At 31.7% G+C, this 25221-nt stretch overlaps 1 long non-coding RNA gene across 1 annotated transcript; it reads right to left on the reverse strand.

Moving 5' to 3' along the window:
• Nucleotides 1–1741: 1741 nt before the first annotated feature.
• On the reverse strand, nucleotides 1742–4020 carry LOC128164154 (uncharacterized). Its single transcript, XR_008240910.1, has 2 exons — nucleotides 3873–4020; nucleotides 1742–2015 (listed from the first exon to the last, which is right to left on the reverse strand). It is a non-coding gene; the product is annotated as an uncharacterized LOC128164154 (long non-coding RNA).
• Between the last annotated feature and the right edge of the window lie 21201 nt (nucleotides 4021–25221).

The following is a 25221-nucleotide window of genomic DNA, read 5'->3' on the forward strand; positions in this document are numbered from 1 at the left end:
AGCTGCTGACATTTTCTGTTTCTTCGTCCACAATATTCATTGCAGCCGTCGGTTCTGAGCGAGCATTTAAACAGCTTAAAACAGTGAGAGTAATCCTGCCAGCACCGGAAGTTACCGGACTCCACCACGGTGGAACCGGAAGTCAAAGTTTTGTTTTTTTTCCCTGATTAGCTGACACAAAGTTTACCGCCACAAAGGTGACCATCTGGGAATAAAAAAAATAATTGTTGAAATGTTGGAACTCATGATATGAAAAAGCTCAGGAAAAAGATGCGAACTTACACAAATCTTCTTGTCATATGTACATGTTCTTTGGAAGCCATGATAATTCGAACAGGGAAGGTAATTTTGGATGTTAATAGCGGGAACGAGCTTGTTTCTGAAGAGATGATAAATAACATCACTGCAACCAACGCTATAATGGTATATTTCCGTAAAAAGTGTAGCATCACGAACCAAAAAGTTATCTTATTCTAGTGCCGTAGTATTGGGGGTTGGAGAATTTCAATAAGACCAGACTCCACTGTACCCCCCCCCCCCTTGTATATGTACATGTACACACTATCATCTAAATATGAAAAATTGTGGGCAAGTCTTTGCCATTTTTCGTTCAGAATCTCGTCTTTATCTCCGCAATGTCCCAAAGCTTGATCAGTCCGTGAAACAATATAACTTGTATTGGATAACAATAGAAATATCACCGATGAAATCTGACCCAATATTGCCTGAAGCTCGACAATTAACAAGAAGAGTCAGAAGCTTTAACGTACTCTAATAATCCAATTTCAATAATTTCAATAATTAAGACCGTCCAAAATCAATTTCAGTATGACATTAATTATGTTTACGCTCAGACACGACTAAGTAAACAAGCATTCAAAGTTTCATATCATTTCATCATAGTTTACAAAATTTAATAAAGATGAATATTACTTTATTTTACATGTTATTTTCTTTAGTTTAAGAAATTTCCAGGATATATTTTGCTATCGTTTGCAAATATTTTGGATTAAGTTGTTTCAAATATACACTACATTACAAAGTCAGGAACGCACGAGCCTACATCTTTTGTTATAATCAATGTTTATTCAGAATGTTCAACTTTGGGCAGTACAGCCTATCAGTATATAGTAATAATTGCTACAAATAACAAATGTACAATATTTGGACTTAACGGTAAACTCAAATCATGGGAAAACTTTCAAGAGATATCATGTTATGATGCCAAAGAAAAATTTTGATCCATAACATTTAATGATTAACGAATTTGTTTTATATAAAGTCGGTTACGAAACAATAAGGGAGAAGGACAGAGGTCCATCCCTAAAAAATTGTACAGATTTTTTGTATCTTATATTGGACATGTATATGTTAACGTAATTTATGGAGATGAACAGGCATAAAACAACTTCGGCTTCGCCAACCTGAAATAAAATATCGTTTCTAGTGTAATAGTGATAATTCTCTAATTATTTGTCTAATTACGGACAAATGTCGAAATATTAATGGTGATAACCATTTACATCATAACCCATATTCTGCTCTACTAAAGCAATTGGTTTTATTAAGTAATTGTTGAATGTTCGTTGATAGAAAAATAGGTTTAGCTTTTGTCAAACTTTTGGTATAATACACGTATACATAGTAAGTTTTGTAATCTATAGAAAATAAATCCTACGTAACAAGGTTTTTCAATGTTACCATAGAAGGAGAAACGATGCTAAACGAGATCAATACACACTCAAATTTACTGACTTTATTAAACAATACACAATTTTCATCAATCATTTATTGTTTTCTGCTCTGTCACAAAGCTGTTGACATTGTCTGTTTCTTCGTCCACAATACTCTTTGCAGCCGTCGGTTCTGAGCGAGCATTTAAATAACTTAAAACAGTGAGAGTAATCCTGCCAGCACCGGAAGTAACAAGATTCCATCACGTTGGAACCGGAAGTCAAAGTTCCGTTTTTTTCCTGAACAGCTGACACCAAGTTTACCGCCAAAAAGGTGGCCATCTGGGAATAAAAAAATGATGATTGTTGAAATGTTGGAACTCATGAAATAAAAAAGCTCTGAGGAAAGTTAAGAACATTAACAAATCTTCTAATTACGTGTACGTGTTCTTCCGGGACCATGATACTAGTAATTAGAACACCAACGGCAAATTTTAATGTCAATGGTGTAAATGCATTACTAGTATTTTTCAAACATTTCACCTTGATTATCCCGTCTAAAGTCCTGAAAGTCAAAGCTATGATAAACGCCAACTAAAACTTCTTTCTGAAGACATAAAAATTATGTCATTGCAACCAATACTATAATGGTGTATTTCCGTAGAAGTGCAACATTACAAACAAAAAAATATTTTTTCGGGTGCCTGATTGGGGTTAGAGAATTTCGATAAGACCAGTTTCCAGTAGTCACCTTTATCCCTGGTATATGTACACACTATTTATATCATCTGTTGAAGCGAAGACTATCGGCCATCAAATGTAATGGGATTTTATATTCAAAATCAAGATATGTGATTTGTCCATCGCTAAAAAATTACATTCATAAAATGCGTTTTATTACAATTTATCATTTCTATACATAATTATATATTTTCATACAATGTTATGCATTAATAATCTTCCATGCATTTTAAAATCTGGTGAGATAACTGAGATATTTTGCTGAAAAATGTCAACTATCTGCACTGCTTCACTGACTGACAAAAAATTGAAAAAAAATATTTAATATTTTCATGATTAAATAACAGTCATGAGCATTATGATAAAGAAAAATTGATGTTAAGATCAGCTTGATCGCTCGATCTCCAAGCACAAACGATGTGATCTATCATTTGATAAACTTGATGGGAGATATGTTCCCAGTACGCACCAAAGACCAATAATTGTTATATCCGGAAAAATGAACAGTTTTCTAATGAAACAATGCTGTTAAATCTAAGTACTAACTTGACCGGTTCACTCTTGGGTATCGTTATCGTGCCGCTATACTTACATCATGATCTTTGCAATTTAGATTTACTCCATATGATTAAATATAACACATTTATATCTATTCAATTAAGGTTTCAATTTTATCGTATGGTATGGTTAGTGTAAGTTATAATATTACGAAAATATATTTTGTACATTAAGATAATCATGTGCGACTTGTCTATCAGATACTAAAAATGTATTATATTTAGCGTGTACGATATTTGGCGAAAAATGAATTTCAACAAGTTGGCGTGTTTTTTCTGAGTGTGCTCATTCTAATGCGTATATGAAAGGTATTTAGCGATAAACCTGAATTAGCGGAATCCCCTTTCCGCCAAAAACGCTAAAAAGAACACACAGCCAAATGTTATACGTTTACAGTAGTTTGTTTACCATATTATACTAACTAAAGTTTAGATAAATAGTTATTTTTGTATGAATATGTATGTAACTGTGTTTTAGTTAGATACATTAAGTATAATTTAAGCCACGTGTAATCCGTTCTAAAATTAGACAGAAAAATGATGATATTAAATAGTATGCCAAAAATATTAAGAATGTTAAATATTAAGTTAAATTTGACATATTTATATTTACATTATTCTCACAATGCATGCACATGTACTATTTTATAAAAGAACGATTAGAGTTACATAAATAATAGTAATTTTTTTGTGTGAATATGATAAAGTTTACAAATAAAAGTAAAAAGAATATCGACGTTCAATTCTGTCATCTAAGAATATAAAATATGTCTTAATATGTTCGTCGAAAAGCAGGTTTACTTCATATTAAAACTCTTTAGTATCAAGATAAAAATGTTTTTCTTTACAAGCTGGAATTAAAACTCCCAAGTACCGAGATATTAAAACAAAATTGACTTACCATAAATATTAAAAGCTGTGCGCAAGTTTTTGCCATTGCAATCTTTCAAACTCTTGTCTATATCACCGCGATCAACGCTTCAATCCGTGAAACACTTGAACTGGACAGCAAATTAAATATCATTGGTGAAAACTGACCCAATATTGCCTGAAGCTGGAACATTAACAGGAAGAGGCAGAATACGTCACGTACTCTAATAATCCAATTTGAATAATTTCAATAATTAACGCCGATGTCCAAAATCAATTTCAATATGACATTAATTATGTTTACGCTCGGATACAACTAAGTAAACAAGCATTCAAATTTCAAATCACGTACTCTAATTATCTAATTTAAATAATTCATAAAACCTATGTAATTAACACCGATGTCCAAAATCAATATCAGTATGACATTATTTATGTTTACGCTCGGACACAACTAAGTAAACACATATTGAAAGTTTAATATTAATTAATTTATCAAAAGTCATACTGTTTATCGCAAAATTGATTGTTTTATCAACATGTGCAAAATCTAATTATTCATGTAACACTAGACAATAACCTATCACGTCATAACCCGATTTTTAAGTTAAAGATCTAGAAAATGATAGGTGCCTACAGGTTCATGAAATTCAAGATAGAATTTCTTTTAGTGATGTTTCATAATAATAGCTTTGTTGTTTGATATGGTGTATCGGGGCTTAAAAGTTTGCAATCATGTTTTCCACTCTCTTTTTCAATGGAATATGAAGGAAAAAAGATACAAAAGATTTTTTCCCCATTTTTGACTGATGAAATATCTCTAGAATGCCTACATTCTTCCCCAAAACGATTTCAAAATTTCAGAATTTGTTTGATTTTCTACATAATTCCTTGATTGCCGTTAAATGCGGTGAAAAGATTAATCAAATCAATAAATATTAAAATGTCATAATGCTACTAGCTCCAAACAAGACACTCTGGAATCTTGACCCTAAGAACTATTTTTTCTCCAAAAATATAAAGATAATTTTTTTTACGTTTTTGTCATCATTTTTCTTTCCATTGGCACATGTATCTCATATTTATAATTTGCTCCTTTGTATGCCTCTTGTTAAATCCCTCCGAACATTTCCGAAAGCATATGTACGCCCGTATTGCGCGTGACCTAGCTCTTTCTGATGTATACCATCCGTTCGATAACAAGTGCTCTATCCAGTGATATCAAATGTTTACATACGCATTTTTGTAAACTAATTTTTATTAAAAAAAATCAACTTTGTTTGATTGCAAGAACATTTTACAATGTTTGCAGGAATATCGACATAATAAATGAATATAAACAGAATAAAACGCATCCCTTGAACTGATAAATTTATGTCTAAAACTGGCCACAACCGTTGTCAAAAGATAGAAAAACAAGAAATATGATGTTTAATACTGTGGTTTCATCAATATTCAATTGAATACCTATTTTCATTGAAGGGCAATTTCTTTAACATTTTGTATAAGTAGGATCATTGGCCCCGAATTTATGTATCCTTGAAACTGTGATTTTCACTTTTTCCACGAAAATTGAGACCCTTGAATATATAAGAAACCACAGTATAATATTTTGTATGCCTTTATGCTACAGCTTAATGTGGAAGGTTTAACATTTTTCTTCGGTCATTAATATTCAATAAGCATACACCGTTTTAAACTATCAAGCAGTTTCCTGGTAAAAAACATTTAAAGTAAATTAAAATCGACAACCAGCTAATCATTAAATTCAAGATCTAGAAATAATTGCATCAGTAAATGTTTAATTATGACTTCGTAAATGGCCTTATTCAAAAGATGAGAAAAATGACCTGTAGTGTATCTTTAATAATAGTTTACAGGTGCTGAATCCATTGTGACATCACATTTGATTTGACATACCTATTTGCCATGCTTAATACACTATCTAAAAAGGAATTATGTAGCAGTAGAAAAAGAAACATTTTGTCTCACACCCTGAAAGTAGGTAAAAGTAATCTTGAAACACACTTAATTTAATACCACTTTGAAAAAAAGTCAAGAACATATTAAATATTCTATGACATACAGTCTGAATATAGTTGATATTGTATTAGAAATGACATTTTTAAGAGGTTCGGTGGTGTACAAACTAATGATCAGATCTATCTAAATTAATTTTAAAATATGATGTGTTTACCATTAAAATATTAATAAGAGACACTACAGCCCATTTTTCTCATCTGTTGAATGAGGCATTTTACGAAGTCATGAAATAAAAATCCTTGGCGGATCTGGACGTTAAACATTTTCATAACAAAATAATGTTTCGATTCCAAAAGGAAGCTTCTTTTTTTTTTTTTAATTTCTTTCAAAATACATAGTTTGCACTTATGTTTCGTTTCCATCTCTTCTGGCCATTCTCTAGCCAAATCTGTCGAAATTTGTGACCTTTTTACCCTCTTGCTGAAACGTTTACAATCGATGCACATGCGCTGTTAAAAGAAAGACTGGATTTGCAATATTCTTTCTTATGGAAAGTCAAAAATCGTTACAGTGATAAATTCAAAATTTTAAGTTAATACTTTCAACTCAGCAAGAAAAGTCATATGTCAAGAGAAAATTGTCACTCATGGAATTTGCTCGAAATGTCTCTCTCAAGCTAAAGAAAAAAAAATCAATAAAATTTGAGTTTTCTCTTTGGATGTTTTTCGATATTTGACATCGAGCTCTTCTAAAGAAAATTAATACAGTTTGAAAATGACAACGAGCATTCAGTTCATTTCTTAATTAAACTGTCTCTTATTCTGTATACGATAACTTAAGTGATATTTTAATAAGTTCAAGTGAGCGTTATTGATCAAACTATGTAATAGTATCTAGTGCCTTTAATCATGATAGGGCATGCAAACATTATTTATCGTTAGGGATATGCGTTGTACATTTGCTTATTTCTCCAATATAATTTTCCAAAATTCAGTGATCAATGTGGAGAAATATGTCGTTAATTATTTGTTGTTCTAAATCCTCTCAAGCTTCATTTTAATCATCATCAAATATTCAGACATTACAGATAAGATGCCAATGATGGGATTCTTTTTACATATTTTTCTACACTTTATCCAAAACACACCACGACACATACATTTTTTCTTTTAGAATACACACATAATGCAAAGCGTCTCATAAAATCACTGGCAGCAATCGAGAACAAAGGGATTTTAAGTAAAGGCGATCAAATAAAAAATGGTAAGAGTTTGTTTGTGATTGCAAGATTTTATTTGAATATTTTACGACATGTTATGATCAACGTGGTTTCTCCTAAACTTTGCATTCAGTATCAATACAGCTGTTGTGCTCGTTGGTACAGAATAAAAAGCACCACTGTCGTTCAGATTCTCTACGACCCGAACAATCGTAATACTTTTTGCATTCGTCCAATTTCGTGACACACCGGTTGTAGCAGGGGTAAGTCCTCATATGGTCATAATCAATTAATATTTCTGGATCCTGCGCGAACACTTCCAAGAATGAAAGTATTAGGACCAAGAAGACAAGTTTCATCATTTTTAAGCCTCTGGGGTTCTGTATAGCAGCAGTTTCTGGTTCTGCAAGATTAAAAAGTAGGACGATTTGAAATTGGAACAAAATCATTCTCTAACATCGTAATCACAATACAATAGGAGTTTATCGGGTTTTCTCATAATTTTAAGAAACATCAAATTGCATGACAAAAATTTGATACAAATCGAGATTAATATAAATTTTCTCAGTATCTGTTAAAACACTGACTTTATTACATAAAACGAAAAAAACATCAAAACATTTACTCATAGAAGGGGGAACCCAATATAAACCTTATCTACCTAAAATCCATGGAAAGTGAATACAATTTGTAAACAATTTTGACAAATTAGGTCAACATGACTTTTTGAACATTTTCCTACATCTTTACATCTCTATGTAGAGCTATTTGTCTAAAGGAGGTAAGCATAGCGTGAAAATTGTCACAGTCACATCTCGTCCTCTTAATTTTAAACTGTAAACTTAAGAGACGAATTTTTCGTGGACTCATGCTATGATTTTTTTAAATTCTTAACGTAAATTGTTTAAAGTCAGCTACGTAGCAACCTTTGTCAATCTGACCTCTTTACGTTGTAAATCAATTTTATGTGTTTGAAGCAGGGCAAACTCCTGATTGTATGCAGGTAAAAAATAACAAAACCTTTTATCTCCATGCATTTGATGTACATCTTATATAGAAACTACAGTCACATGACGTGTGCTTTACAAAGTCAGATCGATTTTAAGACAAGACACAAAAAAGAGAATTTGAACTTTTTCACAGAAATCGAAACATAAACAGCAAGGGAATAACATTTCTAAAGACACTTAATCGTGTATATTATTTTTTTTTTAAAAAAAACTTTGATGCATCATGTCTTTACAAAATTATCTTTGAAAAATTGCTAATTGCATTGCCACACAACAATTTTACCTACCTTGTATATACAACCCTGGACAACAAGAATTGTATGCAAAAAGGCTTTGTTTTCTTTTTCATTCAAATTCGGTTGAATATATACCCTCAAGATTTATTAGTGTTAAATACCAAGCCAATAATTGTTTATTAGACCCTAATTTTATGTAATACTTTTTATGCAATTGATATGGACATAATAAATAGAGTATAATTTGTGGTTTAAAGGGGATACAGTGATTTAAAAATCCGGTGACGTTAACATAAATTAAGAAACTATTATTCTTTCGTTGGTTGACAAAAATTAGTTGACTTTTTATTAAAAGTTCGTTATCAAACACGTACATGATTAATTTTGTAATTTACAAAAATAGGTGTAATACGTCATCAGCTCAGCAAGAGGCCAATGCACACTAACTGGTCTGGGGTAAATTTTTGTGTTTTTGTCTTAATATTTCACCCATAAAATCTTAACTCGCATTTCATGCATGGAAATCCTGACTTGAGAATCATCAACTAGATACCCAGCAGATCTATTATAATATAAGGTAAACTTGTAGCCATATATATCAAATAAAGAAAATTTAAAAACAGGTTAACTTCAACCTTTTTACTGAACCCTGTGTCTTTTTTGCAGGGATATTTGAGAAGTCTTAAACGGACTTCGAACATCAGTCTATTTTTATGGTTAACTTATTTAAAGATTTCTTATTTTTGTCATACTGGAAAACATTCCTCAATTTTAATTTCATTTACAGCAACCTATTGCTAAGAAGAATTGATTAAAAACCCACTATCAAAGCAGCTTTTATATTATTATGTTTTCTACTACAGTTATTGCCGAGATCAAAGAGATGCCGCGGATATTATTCTCCAATATACCACGAACGTTATCAGTAAATTATCAGATCAGAAATACCTATTTGTCTCGCACCGATCATGGAAGTACAACTTCAAACCGTAAAAAGTTTTACAACCATGTCAATTTCACGTGTTAGTTCCAGTCAAAACAATGTGTATTGCCTAAAATCTTTATTTTTAAGAGATCAATGCGGCTGTTCCTTGGACCTCCCTAGCATATTTTCACCGTTTTTTACATAAAATATATATCGTGTAGTAGTAATAATCGTATTAAATTGCCCTGAAAATATTGGGAATGTGATTCAAAGATATTTTATAAATAAGTGAACAGTATTAAAATCCTAAGAAAAAGTCTGTCGTCGTGTTATTCCTTTGACCGATACACATGTAAACATTACTAACAAAACCGTTTGGGTTACACGGAACAGCCGTCAAAATGACCTAGATTGTCTCTCTATAGGAGAACTGATCTGTAGAAATACTGGGCTGTTAGTAGAATCTATACTACTTTATTAAAATAATAGACTCGAATTTTTAGTCTTTTATACCGATAAATCGAAAGAATACTGTCTTTTGTTTTGTATATATTAAACATCATTTGTACTTGAAGATTACCAATTTGTTTTTATTTTTTCTCAGTTAAGCTTCGCTAATTAATAATCAACCAAAATTCCTCAAAAAATCCCGGAAATCATCTGGATTTTTTGGATTTTACAATATTTTCTGTTCATATATATTTTAATGATTTCTTATGAGAAAAAGTATAAAATACTGTATACAGAGTTATTTTCGCCCCATTCTCTCATCGGAGGGCGAATACAAGTAAGCGAAACTTGTGTAGCACGCCCTCTGGTGAGAGAATGATTTTCGCCCTTCTACACATCCAAACAGTTACGCCCCGTCTTAAATTCGCCCAGACACGCATGCGTACTTAAAAGATAACTTGGAACATTGGAATTCGCCCAGTTTTAAATTCGCTCGCTGATAACGATGACAAAAGGGGCAAAAATAAAACGGGGGCGAATATTTCACTGTATACAGTAACAAATATACATTTCAAATAAGTACTTACTTTTGTCTTCGTGATGACAAAAATATTTGATTACATGCAAAAAAATTCACATTATATTTCTTAGGAGAGTGAAGATAGAACATGTTTTATCGTAAAATGAATAATGTCCTACGGACCCTGTTTTACGATAGAATGCGTTCCTTGTATTGTCTCTGTAGCATAGAAAATACGTGTACGTTGGTGAAAAAGTGTTGAATTCGTCCATTATATGGATTCATTAATATTCTTCAAAATCGTACCGGAGCTATTCTGCAATTTTCTGGTACATTACGGGAATATGAGAGGCATTCCAACTGTGGTGAGGACCTTTTCCGAGACACAGCTTATTCAAACTAATTAAATTAATAGCATTATTGTAGGCTTCAAAAACCTATTTCGTAAATGTCCGATATGCAATGTCAACCCGTGCTCGCACGGGTCAAAGTCTAGTAGAATTAAAGTTCTTGTTTTCGTGAATGTTGCAGGATAACCTCCTCGGTCTCGAAATGTTGTTTGAAATATAAAAGCCTCGGCTAACGCCTTGGCTTTTATATTTCAAAACAACATTTCTTGACCTCGGAGGTTATTCTGCAACATTCACGAAAACTCGTACTTTATTTCTTAAGTAATCAAAGTTTAAACAAAATATAAATATGAAATGTAATCCTTGATGAAACCGAATAACATGTTTCAAACGTTTTCTAATTGTTAACCTGCTTTATCTTTTACACAGTTTTGTTTTTTTAATATGGTCTTTGATATTTTTTGCTAATAAAAAAGTTTTATATTCTTGTTCTTTTTTTCGCATAACTGTTTAGATGTTGTATCATTACTTAATTTGTTAATTGTGCATTATTTGCTTTCAATTCTGTGTTGTTTTTTTGACTTGCCATTTATTTTTATAATAAATGACCTCTTCGTTTCCTCAATTTGGTGTTATATTGTTTATTTGAGATTTAGGAGTTGTATCCATCAGGTATCCATAACTCCTATATTATCTTAAAGAATCTTTCATCAGTTGATGCCAAAAAAATATTAAAATCAAGCATTAGCGATTTATTAGCATTCAAACATTATTACACTATTGTAATCTTTTGTATGTATACTATAAGATTTTTTGTTGTTTTTGTATCTTTTTATACTAGGAACTAATAAAATGCCAAAAAATTAAGACTGCTTATACTAATAGTGTTGACATATGGATTATCATAAACTACATATTCTTCTTGACGGGAATAGGGTTTAGGCAATTGATTGTAATAAATACATAATTTTGATCCACGAAGTCTCTGTATAATTATGTCAAATATTTGCTGTTTAATGGTATTATAATTATGTCTGGGATCTGAGATCACTAGATACTGGTGAAGTATCAAAGGATGTGACCGGTCATCTTTTACATATTAAAAGCAAACATATAAACATTCCTTGAACTGACATGTTCATATCCAAAGCTGGCAGAACTGTTGTAAAAAGATAGAAAAGCAGTAGATATTATGTTTTTATATGGTGTTTTGCTTATGCATTTACGCTGCAACTTAATGTGGAAGGTTTAACTTTTTTATTTGCACTTAAATATTTTTATCATGAATTGTATTAAACTATTGAACAGTTACCAGGCCAGAAAGCAGATAAATTGAATTAAAATCGGCATATTCTCCTTATCATCATCATGCAATAAATGTATAAAGAATATACATTTTTGTTTTTAATTATCGATGATTTCTTTTGGGGGAGAACTCTTTTTAAAACTATAGCCAGATACCCAAATTTAAAAGGTAGAATAATAGATTGTCTACTCAATAATAGTTATATCACCTTACAAATTATATCTCAAAATTTTACGCAAAACTGATTGTTCATTTGTTTTACACACATCCTCCTTATATTTGCCTCTTTATATCTGTAGAAACGATATCTACATAACGTATGTTAAACAATGACAGTTAATTTTTTTTTCGAGTTTGAGACAAGATATCAAAACAATTGAGTATTTATATGATACAGCGGATCGAAACAGATTATTTTAACTTTGATTGTAATGCTATTTTCTAGAATAGTTTTTGAGTTAGTTTGAATATTTTTTTCAATGACTTAAATTTTTTTTAAAAATTCACATATTGATTGAGATTTTCTTATATATATATAATTGTCACAAAATTAAAAGAAACTGACAGCACTAAACATTCAAAGCTTCTTTTATTAATAATATTCCCTCTGCTTTGTTACAAGTTTATGTTTGGTTTTAGTATTATTTCCATAGAAATATCAACCAAAATTAATAAATTAACAAATTTTATTTTTTTTAAAAGAAATGACAAAGGCTGAAAATTTTTTATTCGGGTATGAGTGCATGTATACAGTCCCTAAAACATTTTACCTTCCCACTTGAAAGGTAATTGAACGGTGAGTGCACGCTGAACAAAATTTGGAGAGCGCCGATGGACTTTAAACAGTGGGTGAACGCAGAGCGCAAAGTGAATGATGAACACACAGTGAACGATATGTGAACGCTAGATGAACGATTTATTTGGAGTGCCTCAAGAGTTTACATGTATGTATTGTTATCAGCTTAAATATAGTATCAACTGACTGAACGATAAATGAACGCCGAACGTACTGTGAGCGCAATGTGATCGTTCATTGAACGCATTGTGTACGGGAACGGAGCGGAGAGCGGAAGTGAACGCACTGTAAATGCACAATGAGAGCACGATGAGCGCAATGTGAACGCACGGAAAAATGGGAAAGTAGAACGTTTCAGGGACTGGTCATTGCCGAAATAAAGAATGAATTAATCTTAGGTATGTGATTATATGTGCGCCTTATATTATTTGCGGAAATTGAAGGGAAAAGAATGAAGAAAAACTAAACATTAAGTTCGTATCGTCATTGCAAGATATTTTATTTGATCTCTTCAACGTAAAAATCTTCATAATATCTATGACAATTTGCACCGTTTCAAACATCCCTTGTACCCTTCGACGCAGAAGGTCAGACATCTGTTCTTGTCAGGCTGGGGACGACCCATACAGCTGAAAAAATCGTAACATTCCTGGGTCTCCCTGGCACACTTGGAACAGTGACTCCACATAATGTTGTAACCAATCTTCCGGTCTTGCGCGGACTCTCCGAAAAACAAAAGTAGAACGACAATCAAGACAACTTTCATTTTCAGGTCTTTGTGTAATATAGCGTTTGGATCTGTAAATTAAAAGAATGGACACAAAATTTATGACTATTGAAATCAAAAATTTTGATTCGAAAAAGTATAAAAACCTTGAAATTTCAATCATCGTTATTAATTTCTATCGCATTTTCTAAGAGTTTCATATGATTTCTATAAACACTATTGTACATAACTATGATGTTACAAACTGAAATTCTTGTGTTGTTGTTTTATAATTCCCCTTGGTTCACCTTTTCGGTTTATACATAACAATCCTTTGGGGAGCTCCTTGCTTTAATACTTTAAAATTATGAAAGTTTGATAAATATAATTATAGAATTTGTGTCATTTGAAAAACTTTATTCTGCATATTGAGTTTATTAAAAGAAATTTCTATCGGCGTGAACCAGGCCATGGTAATCTACATCACCAAAGAAAAATTTCGTTTGATGCAGCCTCGATAGACGCATGCAGCATGTGATCATTCTAAAACAACTTAGTTCTGGCTGTTGCCGAATATACATGCACCTGAGTATTCTTCAAAACCATGTGCTCACCTGAGGGTTATTCAAAACCACGTGCGCCGGAACTGGGATTAGAAAATAGACCCCTACTTCATTCATTTATTTCATTTGTATATTTTGTTTGTTTTTTTGTTGAAATTTCTGTTTAATTCTTATTCAGTTTTACATTAAATATTTTGTTAAAAAATTTATACTTGTTCTTTTGTTTTATGTAAGCTCATCAGGATGCATAACCACTCATCCTCACATATGGTATAAATTGTAATCATTATTATTTTAACTATTGAGTATCAGTTTAAAATAGAGCTAACCTCCATTAAATTTAACAAAATAACCTCTTATTAAAAAAAAATGCTATTTTTAGGAAACGTTCAGTGTTCTTTATCTAGTGCTTCAATCGTTGGAAGGAAATCCACTTTGAAAAAGATGTTACGTTTGACAAATCCAAAGAGTTATGTACATGCATTCAAGACAGTCGAAAAGTCTTTAGAATTACAGGTACCCCGAAGCAAAACAAGAATAGGGATCACATACTCTTTACTTAGATATTCGAAACGTATATTTTTAAAATCAGAATTTAAAAAAAAAACCTGTTAAGGCTTGAAAAACGTACTGTTAGGCATCATTTATCATGGAGTTTTGAAAACATATTTAAATCTTTGGGGTGAAATTAACCTAAGACAAATAATAACAAATATACATACCGTACGCAAGAGACACAGGAGAAAACCTCGACCAAGAGTTGTGCTGCAAAGGTTTGCATTACTTTCTTTTCAAATTCTCTTAAAATATATACTCCTCCGAAGTAGTATTACAATAATTTCAGTTGATCCGACATTTCATTCATGACAATTTTCATAATTTTGTTGACATTAGTATATGTATATGTAGTTGGAACAGGTAATTGAGCAAGAAAAAGAAACAATAAGGATAATGCATATATATATATATATATATATATATATATATATATATATATATATATATATATATTTTTAGAAATAATCCATATTTTTGGGTAAATATCATGAATAAAATGTCAATGTCAATTTGTCCAGATGTTAAATAAGTTACAACATTTTGACTGTGCTGATCAGTTGATTTAGTCCTTTAGAAATCGTAGCGTTGTGGCATTTCTGCAGACCGGGCTTTGTGATAATGGTGAAGACGGTATGTTGTTAGGTCATTAGCATGACAATTATTTCAGATGATCCGATATTTGTTTCATGATGATGATTGTCATAATTTTGTTGACATTAATATATGTATATTTAGTTAGAAGGGGCAATTAAGCAAAAAAAAAATTTGATAATGCAATTTTTTTTTTTTAGATATAACCCAATTTAGGTCAATTTCCAGATGTTAAATAAGCTACAACAACTTGACTGTTACTGTTGATCAGCTGATTTTTAGTACAGGGGGTTTTAAAATATCTGATAACCATTACCCCTTGATTAACTTTTGAATGAATTTATTTTACAAATTATTTTTGCATTTTCATAACTGTATATGGTGCAAATTCTTACTCAACAAATTTTACAAATGTTTATTAAGTTTTTTTTTTTTTTACAAAAAGTACATTGTTTTTAAAAACACTACAAAAAAGAGAGTTGATCAAAATGACGGCCCTTTTATCAATTATAACGTCAATAATTAATCAGTAAAATTCGTCTGAACAATCACTGTATTGATCCCATCTTCTCAAACCTTCCCACTATTTAAAGAATAACTTTTTGTGTTGTTCTTCCTCAGAGTATTCTTATTTCATAAGTCGTACAATTATACCTGTTGTTTGTGTTTGAAAATAAAGTTTTTAAATGGAAGATTTCTGCTGTCTTGTCTGATTCATTTTGATAAAATTGAATTCAAGAAAAGAAATATGCTGCAGTTTTGTGGCATCTAATAACCCAACTTTTTTATTCAGATTTCGTTGAGCATATACACTCTAGACTCATTAATTATAATTCCAGGCCCATAACTACTGAATAGAGTCTAGTTTTATGTAGTACTTTTTATATAAATGACATGGACATTAATATGAATAATATGTAGTATGAATGGGATAGATTGACATTCAATTGAATTCTTTAACTGACTCTTTTGTTTACTACAAGCTATAGTGATATTCCATTTTGTTCAAGTGCGCAGAATTGATCAGAAGTAAAATTATCTAGTAAAGTTTTGTCACAGCGCTTTAATCATGATACAGCATTCAGATGTTATTTGAGAATATATATTCTCTCAAGCTTCTAATCATCGTCAGACGATCGGTTATCAGACAGCGATGCCAGGGATGTGACTCTTTCATAAATTTTTCTTCACTGCGTCAAATAAGCGCTACGACACATATATTCTTTTTTTCTTTTGAAATACGAACATACACACAAGCGTCTTATAAAATCAATTACACCAATCCAAGACAAAAGAATATTTTTAAAAAGGCGAAAAAATCAGAAATGACATGAGTTTGTTTGCTGATTGTACAATGTAAGATGGTTTACTTGAATTTATTAAAAAAAATGATAGGATCAACATGATATTTCTTATATTTAACATTTCATACAGCTGTAGTACCAGTCCGTGCAGTATGCCAGGCACCCCTTCCGTGTAGATTGTCTACGACCCGAACATTTGTGAAACTCTTTGCATTCGTCCAGCTCCCTTTTGCACCGGGGGTAGCAGGGGGTCGCCAAGATGAAGTCATCTGCAAGTTTTCGATCCTTTCCAAAAACTCCAAAAAATGAAATTATAACGACTGTCAAGGCAATTTTCATCATTTTCAAAGCTCTTGGAGTCTGCTTAGCTTTAGTTTCTGCAAAATTGAAAAAAATTGACAACCGGAAATTCTCTTACTCCGTAATCAGAATACTGTGTTTCATCAATATTCGTTGAATACCAATTTTCGTGGATTTCGTTGTTAAGTTGCTTCACGAAATTAAATGTTCATTGAAGTGCAATTTCTATTAACATTTTGTATTGATAGGGTCATTGGCCACGAATTTACGTATCCTTGAATCTGTGATTTTCTTAAACTATATCCACGAAAATTGATACCCTTGAATATTAATGAAACCACAGTATAATAATAGTCATTTATTGGGTTCTCCCATATTTTCCAGAAACATTTGATTTCATGACAAAAATTGTAATAAATATAGATTTTGTTGGTATCTATGAAAAACTGAACTTGATAACATCAAACAAATTATCCAACATATGAATAAAAAGTGGGCAATCAAATTTATCTACATAATACTTAAATGAATGAAGAGTAAATACAATTCATAAAATAATTTGACCCAAAAAATTTCGGAGATCTTTATGCAAGATTTTTTTCTAAAGGAGGTAAATGTATTGATCATCTGGATCTCTTTATTATGAATTGTAAATATAAAGACTAACTATGCGTGATCTCGTAATATGAAACACAGGGATCATTTTGATTCTTAACGTAAATTGTTTAAATTCAGCTACGAAGTAACATTTGACAATCTGACCTCTTTATCTTGTATATCATTTCTACGCGTCTGAGAGCAGGGTTAGGTCTCGATTGTATGCAGGTATAAAACTAACACATTTTTTTTTACATCCACCTAATTGGTGTACATCTTATATCAAAACTTCAGTCACATGATGTTGGCTTCCCAGTGGTAGGTCGTATTCAAGACAAGACACAAAATAGAAAATTTAAACTTGTTAACAAGGATTGAAACAAACACATAATAGAATTAGGAAAACAATTTTAAAGACTCTTAATTGAGTATACTAGTTTTTAATACGTTATGCATCATATTTTTACAGTTTGCATCTTTAAACTTGCGTATTGCATTGCTACATACAAATTGTTGCACCTACCGTGTATTCAGGATACTAGAAAACAAGAACAGTTTTGTAAAAATGCTTAGTTACTTAATTTTTTATTCACATTTTGTTGAACATATACCCTCGACGTCTACAAATGCCAAATACCAAGCCTATAAATGTTAATTAGATCCTAATTTTATGTAATAATTTTTATGTTATTGACATAGACAAAATTTGTTGTTTGCTTGACATAAATTGACTCAAATTACTCGCAGATGTCGAACTAGTGATAACCTCATACCATACCCCACATTTCGCTCTCCTAAAGCATGTATTTTTATATTTAAAAAATTGTTGCCGTTCGTCGATTGACAAAACTTTGTTTGCCTTAAATTTTTTTTATATAGTGTTCTCAACAAAAATACGTGCAAAGCATAGCAAAAACGCCAATGCTTACACAACTAACAGTTCTTGGATAAAGTTTTGTCTTTTTGTCTGAATATTTCACCAAACAAATTTGAACTCCCATTACAACTATGCAAATCCTAATCAATTAATCAACAAATTACCCATCATATCAACTAAATTACATGGATTTAAGGTATGATTTTTATCCATATCCTATATTATTGGGTAATTAAGGTCTTCCGTTTTCAACGGAAGACCTTATAGTGATTGTAGTGTTTTTTCTTTCTTTGTTTAGAACTTTCTTTCCCCCCCCCCCCATTTTTGTCGGCAGAATTTCTCAGAGATGGCTTGATAGATTTTCGTGAAATTTCAAGACTGAAAGAGAATGATAATATCTCGAGGTGTTTTTCTCATTTTTATAAAATTTATCTCCGGTCGTCCGTTTCCTGTCCCGCGTCTAAAAACCTTGTTCCCTCAAGATCTTAGAATCGGCAAATACATGAACATCGAAACTCTGTGGGATGATAGACATGTGTATGTAGATGTGTTTAAACTATTTTGTTTTGTTCGTCGTAACTTCCGGTCGTCACCGGAAGCACTTCAAAAATAATTATTGTAACGCATTAAATTCCTTTTCCATAAAATAAATATATAAGTATAAATTTATACATAAGTCAACTATGCGATGTCAAATCAACAAAAAAATTCTACTTCCGGTGAGATATCTCAATTATCTCATTTAGCTTTGTTAAAACATATTTTGTACCCGTGAGATCTCAGAAACTATAAGCGATCAAGACACGAAACTTTAATGGATGATAGACATTTGATTGAAGATGTGTTCAACCGGTTTCATTTTGTCTTCAGTCTTTCCCGGTCCACACCGGAAGAGTTCAAACAAATTGAGCTGTTTATCAGTTTAACTGTTTTCCTTGGATATTTTCATTTAGATAAATGAACAATAATGTACAATAAGCAAGTATACAAGAAATATTTAATGCAATTTACATTAAGCACTTCCTTTTGACCGTTTCCTGTCCGGAGACAAAAAACCTTATTTCCATGAGGTCTCAAAAACGGCAACGACTTGAACAACCAAACTTTGTGGGATGATAGACTTATGTATGTACATGTGTTAACACTATTTTGTTTTATCCGACGTGACTTCCGGTCGTCAAAGGAAGTATATCCAATTTTGTCTTTTTAATATATTTTGGTTATTTAGCATGGAAGTAACATTTTAGCAATAGAAATACGAAAGGTCATCTACACATGGTAAAAAAACAAAAAATGTTCTACTTCCGGTAAGACATCAAAAATCTCAGGTAGCTTTCTTTTATAAAAACAAGCATCAACAAGATTTCAGAAACTCTGAGAGATCAAGACATAAAATTTATATGGATAATGGACATTTGATTGAACATGTCTTTTAAGGGATTGATTTGGTCGTACGTCACTTCCCGTTCTCACTCGAAGCGTTCAAGCAATAGAAGTTTTGATTTTTTAACTTGATATTTTTTAAACATTTTTTTTCAATTTGTTGAATAGTAACGTACCGTAGGTAAATGCACTTAAATATATACTTTTGATTTCTCAAATCACTTCCGTTTGTTCGTTTCCGGTCCCGAGACAAAAACCTACAAAAACATTTTCTCAACGAGATATTATAACTAACAAAAACTTGAACATCCTAACTTTGAGGAAAGACAAAATAATGTATAAAGATATGTTTACTATGTTCTGTATGATTAGGCGAAACTTCTGGTCGTCACAGAAAGTACTCAGAAATTGACCTTTTGTCTTTTTCTTTTGTTTATTTCTTGGGAATTCCTGTACAGTACAGGGTGGTGACAAAAGTGAGTAAATTAGCGGCCATTTTGAATTCTGATTGACCTACTTACCTTTCTGCTGAGTTGTGTTTTGACCTAATATTTTGTAATATGGCCCTTTGATCTGTTAACTAACTGTAGTCGACGGGGAATTTAGGAATACAAGTTCTGTATGTACATCAAAGGGATTGAGAGCCAGGCATGCTGAAGTACTGCTTTCAGATCATCAACTGTGTCAATGTTCATCATATGTCTTTTTACTTGATTTTTTAAAAGCAACAAGATATTTTCGATAATATTAACATCAGGAGACTGAGCTGGCCATGTAAGAGTTGGAATGCTGTTATTTTCTTTCCAGGCTTTAGTCATCCTTGAGGCATGAGGTGGTGCATTGTCATCCTGAAACATGTATGGCTTATTTGAAAAATATTTGGCTATGACTGGCCACAGGTTCTCATCTAATACATTGATGTATTTCTCACTGTCCATAGTTCCATCTATGAAAGTCAAGAACCCCTGACCATGATAGGTAATACAACCCCACACCATTACTTTCAAATTCCTGCCAGTGTGACGTTTCAAATGACCGATGCATTCGGGAAGGTACTTCTCTCGTTTTGTTCTCCAGACTTTAACAGCCCCACAACCACTAACAGTTACTGCCATTTCATCACTAAATATGACCTTACTCCAGTTTTCAGCTATTGCCCATGTTAATTTACTCCTGGCCCACCAAACACGACGGACTCTATTTATTTGTCGAACGCCTAATTTCTTGGCGATAGCTCGCTTTCTCAGGTCATATTTATGAATGGATCGCTGGATTGTCCTTTTTGACACAAATACATGATTAACAGTGTTAAATTCATTAGTAATATCTACCAGCGTTGATGTACGATTTCCTCGAATGATTCGATTCAGAGTCCGGCAGCTTCGATCGTCCATCTTTTTAGGTCGTCCTGATCGGGGGCGATTTTCAATGGGGCCGCTTTCATGATACCGCTTCAAAAATCTACAGATAGTAACTAAACTTATTTTCAACACTTTAGATATTTCACTTTGTTTGAAACCCCTGTCAAATAACTCCAATATAATTGTTTTCGTTTCAACTGTCATTTCCTGTCGTTTGGTATCCATTGTAAACTAATGGCGGTCGAAAGCAGAAGCAGACGCTTGTACCTCTAAAAACTGAAGAGCTGGTACAGTCGTACCCAAAATCATTCTTATGCATGACAACAACACTATTTGACGCTGTGTATGTATCGAAAACTTTATTTTTACAAACCCGATGAAAACAATCAGAATTCAAAATGGCGGCAAATTTACTCACTTTTGTCACTATGCTGTATATTCTGTATATCCATTTTCTGTTTACAGGAGAAATGGTATTTTGTACAGATTAAAACATGAGGAGTGGAAGACCTTTTTGTTGCTATAGCAACAAGAGTCTAGTTATTATAATAATTGCAAAGAGTTTAACTTTAAAGTTTGAACTGATCCCTATGTCTTGATCGAACTTTTTTTTAGGGATATTAAAATTGTCTTAAAAGTTAAAATTGCTCCGCCACAATTCAATTTTAAGGTTATGTTAATTAAAGAAAGTTTTATTAAATTTGAATAATTTAATTTGATTTATTTAATTTAATTAATAATTGAATTTCTAACTTTCCTCGATTATATTTCCAGCCGCAGTGAGTGCTGTGGAGATTTGAAGAGGAACCCGTTTCCAAAAGCACCATTTTTTTCATTGTGTTGCAATCTTTGAATTATTAAAAAAATATTAATACAAAATGCCCTTGGCGAAACCGAACATCATATATTATCTTAAAATATATTTAATTTTTTGGTGTAAAAAGATATTAAACATCAAAAGTTTACTTCAAAGATTCACAACCATTGAAACATTATAACACTATTGTAACTTTTTTGTATATATACTTTTAGAACTATTTTTGTGCTGGAAACTAATAATATGCATAAAATAAGTCAGTCAATACTTAAAGTGTGTGTGTGTGTGTGTGTGTGTGTGTGTGTGTGTGTGTGTGTGTGTGTGTGTGTGTGTGTGTGTGTGTGTGTGTGTGTGTGTGTGTGTGTGTGTGTGTGTTTGTGTGTGTGGAGGGGAGATAAATGGCAATTGAAATATATACTATTCATCCATGGAGCTTCTGTATTACTATGTCGAAATGTTTCTGTTTTTTTGTCTGGAATCAGATATCACCAGATCCTGGTAAGTATCTAAGAGGGGTGTTCCGTGACCTTGTATGAAAAGCAAAAATTCAAACAATTCTTGAGCAGTCATATTTTTGACAAAAACTGGCTAGAACTGCTCTTGAGATTAATGTGAAGTTAAAGAGTATGTTCACGTTTTGGTCCAAAATTATTTTTCCGATTTTAATGTTTACAATGTTCTATCAAGGCATTTTTAATAGGCATCTATAATTTGAGTATAATTTTTTGAGTTTTAAGCGAGTTACAGAGACAACAATTCTTTGCCATGTAAACAAAACTTTTGTTTACATTTTGAATGTTAAACTGAAAATTGAATTTAACCAAAATCGTGACCGTGCCCCTTTAATATTTTTTTAAAAATTTGTTTTCCTGAAATAAGAATTATTGCGACGATTTACAATAATCGTAGGACCGCACATAAAAATACCAATATGCCTTCAAGAACTTTAAACCGCTTTCCGTGAAACATAATCATTCAAAGTTATACTTTAATTTAAAAAAAGGAATCGCATCCATTTCTTTATATATATATATATATATATATATATATATATATATATATATATATATATATATATATATATATATATATATATATATATATATATATATATATAAAATGATTATTTTCTGTGTACTTTAATTTAAAGAACTATATCCGTGAAGTGCCAAAATCAGCCCTATGATTATGAATAAGATGACGTTTCCCCATATTGCAAAATTTATAATAATATATCCAGAAGCTTGGGTGATGTTGGCATTTTTTGTTACATGTCATCAAATTGGATAAACATTTTTATATCGCTCCACGCCTCGATCTAAAAAGTATTGAAAAAAATCAACAATAAAAACCGTGTCCAAAATATATTATTTGGATCAAGGCTTGGGGGTTATTTGCATTTTTAACTTATACTTTCTGTAAATAACCGGAATTTTTCATTCCATACATGCATATTTTTGTATGTGTCATCAAAACGCCGAATAATCAGAGAAGAAATCAAATTATTGCAAGTACTGATAGGCGGAAAAGTGATTGTTGTTAAAATTACCAAGGAAAATTAAGGCAATATGAGCTGCAATTTTGATGTTGAAATTTAAAAAAAAATTATGTTATTTTCTTCTAAAATGACAAAAAAAATCATGGTTTTTAAATTTCTGTGAGCTCTATTTTTGTGTGAAATGCCATTAAGAAGCCTTAATTGGAGCAAAATTGAATTATTGTCGTCCTGTATAAAAATTGATTTGCCATATATTCCCTAAAAATGAAATATATATTTCTCCTGACAAAAATTAATGATTTTTGAATCTTATTTATCATAAAAGGTTAAGTTACATGCAGACTAAGCATACTAGCAAGTTTTTGCAGCAAAATAAAATTCTAAAAAATACAGCTCATATTGCTTTAAGTTGCTATAGAAAACCTGTCGATATTGATGTGAATAAAATTCATTATAACCAAAATACTCTTACCTGTTGAGTAATTTCAAATTTTACAAAATACTATTTATATATTTATGTAATGTTTTAAATATTTTTGGAAAAGTTAGAGTTATAAAAGCCCCAGCGGAATTCGAACTAACGATTAACAGATTGTAAATAACGCTCTAACCCATTGATCTATACTAATCGGTATTCCTTTGATCATTTTGCTTGAAAGCCATAAAACTTAGACGGTTTATTGGATTTATATTTTACACGTAACTGAGAATTTTTTTAAAGCTATAATGACTTCAAGAAATCTTAAGGTACGACTAAACACATACGATTAATTTTGGGGAAAACGCGTGAATAGCATGGTATGCATCATTGTCTCAAGCCACGGACCGTAGTCCGCATAGCTTTTTTCAGATGGGTAGATGATCGTATATATTTGCCGTGGTTTGCAAAGATAGGTATGCATTAAATATGCTAAAAAAGGACAATATTCCTCAAAAGTTATCAAACCTGAACTTTTAGCAAATATACACATCTGTACCTTTGTCTTTAACAACAGTAGGATTTTAAATGCAGAAGTGCAAAAATTCGCAAAAAATTATTTCCAAATTTCGTATAAAGTTTTGGAAATCTTGTGAAGCAGTTTAAGAGGACCGCTAACAAACTGGTCATAACTATAGTGATTACACCCAATAAATGACAAAAAGTCTGAGTACGAATTCCCGGAAAATTTATGAAACCGTACGTTCCTGGTAATATGCACATCTACATAGTGTATATTTATCCTGTAAATAGTTTCTGGAAATTCCGTGGAGCAACATAAGAGATCTAGAGTTGCACTTACAAAAAAAAAACATCAAGACAGACTAGCGGGTTGACTTACTGATAGTCATAAATATTACATCCTCGCAACGAGTCGGGTTGAGTAAAATAAATTTGTTGTTTTAATTAGCAACTATCTGAAATGATTATTGCGCGGAGCAAATAATTCTATCATTCTAATCTTCCTTTTTCAAAGAGAACTTTACAAATCGTTGTTTTAAAAATAAACCATTCATTACCTGCGCATCTGTTAATTATTTCTACACATATCTTGAACTTTTCTCCCAAGCGTAATCAGACCACGTGCGTTCCCTTTCCTTGCATCGCATACCAAAGCAGGAGTTATCAATCGTTCCTCTACAGATAAACGTAAATTCTTCTAACAATTAAATGTACTGTAAATCTTTACTATTGGGCATTTTCACTTAAATCGAATTGATATTCATAAACGGATAAAGTATTGATTTATACCAGTGAAAGTTTAATTGCTAAAACAAAACACGGCTAACGGGAGTCGAACAATGGAAAGAGGGGTGTCCTTTGGCGAGTTGTATGCCCTTCGTTTGAGTAACATCCGTTGGAAGTACCCTAAGTAGGGGAGGATTATGACTTTTGACGTAGGTCACGAAAGCAACTGCAATAGCAATAGCTTCCGCTTAAAAACAGGACAATATAGCATCATTCAGTGTTCATACTCAGGTTGCACGGACTTCTAAATGCATGAACTACACATTGTAGTAAAATGTTTGTAAAAAAGAATAAAGGAAACTAC

Source organism: Crassostrea angulata, chromosome 9 (genome assembly GCF_025612915.1).
Source record: "Crassostrea angulata isolate pt1a10 chromosome 9, ASM2561291v2, whole genome shotgun sequence".
NCBI classification, from domain to species: Eukaryota; Metazoa; Mollusca; class Bivalvia; order Ostreida; family Ostreidae; genus Magallana; species Magallana angulata.